General features: G+C 41.3%; 1 long non-coding RNA gene across 1 annotated transcript; it reads right to left on the bottom strand.

Moving 5' to 3' along the window:
• Nucleotides 1-233: 233 nt before the first annotated feature.
• LOC119459485 (uncharacterized) lies at nucleotides 234-5,836 on the bottom strand. The gene is made up of 4 exons (XR_005193631.2): nucleotides 5,690-5,836; nucleotides 5,281-5,371; nucleotides 1,838-1,953; nucleotides 234-583 (listed from the first exon to the last, which is right to left on the bottom strand). It is a non-coding gene; the product is annotated as an uncharacterized LOC119459485 (long non-coding RNA).
• Between the last annotated feature and the right edge of the window lie 263 nt (nucleotides 5,837-6,099).

The raw sequence follows: 6,099 nt of genomic DNA, 5'->3' as shown, positions 1-6,099 counted from the left end.
TCTTCCGATGTTTTCCTTTACTTTAGCCGTCCATTCCTCTGGTGTCACTGCTAAATTGCATAATACTTCTTTATTAGAAGTTGCATCTTTTATGTGATGTAGATTCTTGGATTATTCCCCTTTATGATTAGGTGCCATGTTTAAAGGCACATCATCATCGTCAACACTCCAGTGGACATCAAATGAAGCTTCGCTATTTACTGATTCACACATATGCATGAGATACACCAGCTTTTATTAACTTTTTTTTATTTTGCAAAAGTTCAAGGGTGGTAGTTTTGCGTTATCGAAGTGAAGACGTTACTGCAAGCTCCATTTGTATTCTTTTCTAGGCTCCACACTGTTAGCCATATCCAAATGTGCTGGTGAAGAGAAGCTAATCGACAGTGTCAGGCACAGTTCACACAATGTTGTCCTCAGCAAAGGTTTCAGTGCGCACACAAACACCGGAATTCTTGAGGTGCACAATCGTTGGCTGAGGCTGGGGCTCTTCGGCTGCCAGGGGTGCAGCTGCCGGAGGTAAACTGCGGCAATTGGTCGCCAGGAGCAGCAGAACTATGGTGGCAAAGACCACAAACACAACCTGGAAACAGATGAAAACAGACTACACGTGAAAATTTGAAACCGTGCTGAAGATGACGCAAAATTTAAGAGTGAGCATTGCTTGATGGAGTTTCAACTTTGGATTTCAGGAAGTTATTAAGCAGTATGCTATTGTACCTTCGCAAGACACATTATAAGCTGTATTGATTTAGGAGGGTGTCGTTTGGTAGTTTCGTACTGGCTTGACATGCACGAATATTACTGAGGCACAAATATTGCAAGGACGTATAACTTTTTTCTGGCCGAAAATTTCTGATAAACTTTGGCAAATTAGAGTAAATAAATGTGTGACAAGGCAAGCGCAGTTCAAAGGCGGCATAGTGGTTAGAGCATGATAAAATTATAATATAGGCTGGCATATGAAGGGTTCTGCTGACGGAGGACATGGGTATGACAAGAGATGACTAGAGAAGCCCTCACCCAGCCGAAAAACAAAGTGGTGACGATGAGCATATTCACTATTACGTTTATAGCTTTCAATTTTTATTGTCTCTAACGGCAGATAAAATTGACCTACATCTGAAAACAGGGTGACAAAAAGAAAGAAAGTGAGATAGAAAATGCAGGGAGGTTAACAGCAAGAAAGAGATCCGGTTTGCTAGCTATGCGGGGGCAGGAATAACAAAAAAAAAAAGAAAATCTGAAACCGACACGACGTTTGTAAATAAAAAATACACGAATGTTTGAGAAAAATGTTGAGTTTTTTGTTTGAAGGAAAATTAATTCTGGACGCAAGATCAACCCTAATGTCACCGCATTTCCTGGGACGCCGCTCTACTAACTGAGCTAACCAAAAAGCAAGCAGTTGTCAAAGTAACACAACACGTTTAAGATGTACACCACAGTGACAACACGTATAAAGTAGCTTCTTGATTGCGTTCAGTACGATTCCAAATATTTTTCCTATCAGATTGGGTCCTCTTCTCAAACATTTACAGGTACTTCTTGGTACATTTTTTTTTGTTACAGAACACGGAAACGACCGCTGCTCGGATTGCCTGTACGACAGAATAAGCATAAATGTAGGAAATTAAAAATAATAAAATAATACTCGTGTTTACGTCTGGTTGGTAGAGCATCGCTTTTAATCAACGTGGTTTTCTTTCATTCGCTCATAAAATGATCAAAATAAATTTAAAAAAATACGTAAGGGAAACCAAAGAATCCTGAAGGGTTTCTTGGCTCTATTTAAATAATTATTTCTGTGCTTCAAGAAACCTGAATCTACACTTACGCTGACATAGACGATAGCGTCGACGTGCTGCTCTGTCGGAGTGCGATGTGGCCAATGGAATCCATGACGAAATGGAAAGTTATTTCGTGTCATCGGCTGTCCGTCGAACGTTATCTCTGCAAACATGGTAGCAACGTTGTGGTCAAAGTGAATCACATGCTGCTAGGGGAAACACGTATACGAGTGCTGAGAGCAGCCTGAATTAGGAGTGTAGGCCTGCCGTGTATTCTTTGACAGAAGCTCCTGTTGGACATTATATCAGTTGCCTTTTCGTTTAGATTAACATCAATTATTGAACAGAAAATGAACAGAATGAGAATTGTGATGCTTATTCGTGTTGAATTCGCTAACATGACAAGCAATTGCAGATCTGGACAAATACATTTGTGATAATATGGAAGAAATAAGTCCCTTTGGCCACTTATAGTGTCTTCTGGCGCTCCCACTTAACAGGAAATGCTTAGCCGTACATCCAGTCACTGCCCTTAGGAGGAAGATTTACCTCCAGCAGGTTCCAATTTAACTACACAAAAACGGAGAAATCGTTTTACTCAGCATTCGCTGCACCGAATTAAATTAATTTTCTTATAATATAAAGAAAAAAGTGAACCTCTGGTAAATACAGAAGGCCGACTATTTATTTAAGCAGCAACCCTTTAAATAAAATTTACAAAAATAACAAAAAAAACCTCAGGCAATAATTTGTCAACTTTGTAACTTATCAATACCCGATATCATAATTCTGTAATTTTCGCCTAATATTACGTGTGAAATAGCCCAAACTGATGTTTTATGCACAGCACAGAAATCTAACACTAATTAGTGCACAGGACGTTTGCAAAACTCTTGTAATTTTTGCAACAATTTCACGCAATTCGTAAGCAAATAAATCAGATTTGTCCGATTGAGATGCTCTAATGGAAGTAGATTACAGAACTGCTATCTGTGTTGTTAAAAAATGATATCCTTGGGTTTTCCATGCAAGAAGCACAATATCATTGTAAGACCCGTCATAGTAGGGGACTCGGAATCAGTTTGACCACCTACGGTTTTTAACGTGCAACCAATGCATGGTACAGGAACTTTTTTCATTTCGCCCTCCATCGTAAGGCGACCATCACAACCGGGTTCAGACCCGTGACTTCGAGCTTAGCAGGACAACGCCTTGGTGACTATTAATCAATCAATCAATCAATCAATCAATCAATTATTCAGTCAGTCAATCAATCAAATAATCAATCCATCAAGGCTTTATTTCAGTTTGCAACACAGTGTGCTGTACAAAGTGTGAATAAGAGAGAAAAAGCACTCTAGGCGACCGTTTCACAGGGCTTTCAACGAAGCTACCGCGGCGCCCTATATGTGTCATTGGTACAGAATTACTTATTTTAACACTTTGCACATCCGTTATTATTCAACTTACAATTTTTTACAATATTTGTAAAACCTACTAGGCCTAAAATATAAATTCTGCTTTCTGCAGCCGGGCGTGTTAAGTTTTCTATTTTAGATGCATTACATTACTTGCAAATGGGCTCAGCGAATCTCTAAAGTAAACATTTCTGCATCTCACTTGCTTTTGAATAGACAAATCTGAATTGTCTTCGAAATAAGAAAACAAAAAATTTGTTGTTTCTACGCAATAAATATCAGTTGCAAGGCTAAGTGATGATCAGGGCGTTATTTTTTCACAATATCTTGCACAAAACCAGTCAATCATGTGTCCTCCCCGGGCTTCTAGCTGCTATGGTTTTTTTTTAGTTTACGATAAATATGATTTTATTTTAACGGTACATTTCAGCTTGTTTGCATTATTGAAGTTTTATGTTTTTTTTTACTTATGTCATGGGAAATATTCGGCATTCGTTTCGGTATTTGAAACGCGTTCTAAAAAAGTCCACTTAATTTCACCCTGAAATCGAACTCGGCAAAAGAAAATTGAAGAAATACAACCCATTTCCCATACCCAGGAGGAAATGGGTTACTGGTCTTACTTTTCTTGTATTTATTTTTATGTAGAACCACATTTAAAATTTATTGTATTTTAATTGTGGAAAACGGGTTGCTGGTTGTGGTGAAAACTTTATTTTTCATTTTGAAGGAAAGGGATAGAGAGGAGTAGGGTCTATGCACGGTAGTCCCTCACAACCCAATCAGCACACCAAAGGATGGCCTCCTGGCCCGATATCGATATCCAGTTTCGATATAGGATCCCATATGTTTCCTATGAGAATATTGGATAAGGTAGTTATGGGGCATATAGGTTTTTGTCAAAAGGGCATATAGCCGAACGCCCCGGTGAGAATTGAACTGGAAATAGTGCTCATAGAATGAAAAGAGTTGCTGGGACCTCTGTGCGGTCCTTCGGTAACTACGCCATTTCGAAAATGCCCAAACGCTAGGGATCTTAGAATTAGATGTGCTTTACGGAATTGCATGCGTCAAAATCATTTAGGATTGCCCTGCCCACTCTGCGGCATTACTCATGCCCTAGTGTGCAGTTACGGGACGATAAGCCGAACAACGTAATGTCTATTTTCTGAAAGACCTGAAAGCCAGCTAGCTCTGCTGAATGCCAGATGCTCTAGCCTATATTGCAGTGTGGCATCTACTACGGAACTGCTGCCTGTTCGCGCCGGGTGCATGTTCTCTTTACTTTCCTCTCATGCACGATAATATACGCTGCTCTCGGTGTGATGTATCGAGAACATTGAATGCAGTTAATGCATTTTCTTCACCCTTTTAGAACTATATTTTCACCTGTCTAACAATACAACTCTAACGTATTGAGGAATGACAAGGTAGGCTCCTAAAAAATTCCCCCTTGTCCGAAGATTGTCTGATCTTTCTCACTACATTACTCTGGTTCATTTAATTATATTTTTCAGTGTTTTTCTTTCTATCTATAAGCGATAAAATCATTAACGCGCATTCACTGCTAAGTGAGACATTCGGAGACATTGTGTTTTACACTGTGTACTGCGCGGGATATCCTCTGCGAAATAAATTGCGCGAGTCGTCCCCTAACACCTGCGCTGATACTGCTTCGAATGCTCGCTTCAGGACAAAGTTCACGACGGCTTTCGCATGCAACGTATTCCGTAGAGAATACAACTGTGCAAGTGTCATGCATTATGCTCTCTGTCTCGACTTTTCATAATTCTTAGCGAAGAACTTGAGTGCACATTGTTCAGCAGCCCTACGGACTAGTTTCTCTTTTTTTGCCTTCTAAGCTGCACAGTTCACAGAAATTTGAATCTTCAAGTTTGCGCCAATCATGGCACAGCTTTACGAGCTAAGTTATTCGGAGCACTTTTTTGGAAGAACAGCTAAGAAGGAGAAGATAGATTAGGTGCTCTTTTTTATCCAATAACGGCGTGCCTAAATTAAACACACTGCTAGCTAGGAGCTTATTTGACAGGATATAAAAGTGGAGTACTCACCGTTTCAACAGGAAATGTCAGGCGGAAAAGTACCAGGCATAATCCGAAGCTGAGTTCCGCATGACCTGCTATATAAGGCTAACTTCCGAAGCTGCGAGAGAGAGAGAGAGAGAGAAAAATCAAAGAAAGAAGGCGATAGTCTCGTCTAATGTCGACGAAGCGCGGTGCAGTCGAAAAAGCATAAAATAAAACTCGAGGATCCTGCGCAAAAGCAATGTCTGCGAAGTGGTTCAATCTCGGACCATTTCAAGACGGTTTTCGAATTACAGTGCGAGTTCTGTTCCGGGCTTTGCTAAACGAAACGGGAAACGGGAGCCCAAAATGGATCTTGAAGGAGTTCTTAGAAAACGGCTCGAGGACAGTGAAGATTCACGCTAGCCGTAGCAGTAAGTAAAATAAAACACACTACCCTAAGTTCTAGTGCCCGGTTCTCAATGGCCTGTCTTTCTATCTCTTCGCCAGTTCTACAGATCGTTTGCCGTCTACCGACGTCGCACTCCTGACCGATCGCTCCGCGCAACCCGTCTCTCAGAGCTTACGGGAAACACCCACATTTGGCGAGGCCGGCGGGCGAAATGCCAAAAAGCGGCCACGCGACTACTCCAGGTGGCGCTCGGACGCCTGAGACGGAGCCGGGTGAAGGAGCAGGCGGTGGGAACGTTGGGGAGAGCAGGAGGCCCGTATAGGGTCAATGCGATCGAAGAGAGGGCCGTATATTCTCTCTGGCGTCGTAGCGACAGTGCGGTGGAAAACACGTACCGGTTCAGAACTAAACGGCGTCTCTTTTTGTTCGTGTGAACTTCGCCCTTTATTGCGTCT

This window comes from Dermacentor silvarum, chromosome 7 (assembly GCF_013339745.2).
Source record: "Dermacentor silvarum isolate Dsil-2018 chromosome 7, BIME_Dsil_1.4, whole genome shotgun sequence".
Lineage (NCBI taxonomy): Eukaryota > Metazoa > Arthropoda > Arachnida > Ixodida > Ixodidae > Dermacentor > Dermacentor silvarum.
This window is presented reverse-complemented; position numbering and strand designations above follow the sequence as displayed.